At 47.5% G+C, this 219-nt stretch overlaps 1 protein-coding gene across 2 annotated transcripts in view; it reads right to left on the reverse strand.

Annotated features, from left to right (window-relative positions):
* The window catches only part of LOC119590593 (transcription initiation factor IIB-like), an 18,232-nt gene that overhangs the window by 17,619 nt on the left and 394 nt on the right, over positions 1–219 (reverse strand). The window lies entirely within an intron of this gene.

Here is a 219-nt window from a genome sequence, read left to right on the forward strand (position 1 = left end):
CCTTCCTGTCTCTCGTTCTTCCTCTGTTCCTCGCGCTTCCTTCGCTCACTCCCGCAGGACCCGGAGTGCGGGGAGGGACGGACTCGAAGCCTTGGAAGCCAAGCCAAAGAGAAAAGGAAAAAAGAAAGGGTCCTTTGTTGGGGCGAGATTGCGTGTTCTTTAAAAAAAAAAAATAAACGTTTCACTTCACAACGTTGGGTTTTCTTTGTGAATAATTAT

The sequence above is a fragment of the Penaeus monodon genome, chromosome 27 (genome assembly GCF_015228065.2).
Source record: "Penaeus monodon isolate SGIC_2016 chromosome 27, NSTDA_Pmon_1, whole genome shotgun sequence".
In the NCBI taxonomy this organism is placed as follows: Eukaryota; Metazoa; Arthropoda; class Malacostraca; order Decapoda; family Penaeidae; genus Penaeus; species Penaeus monodon.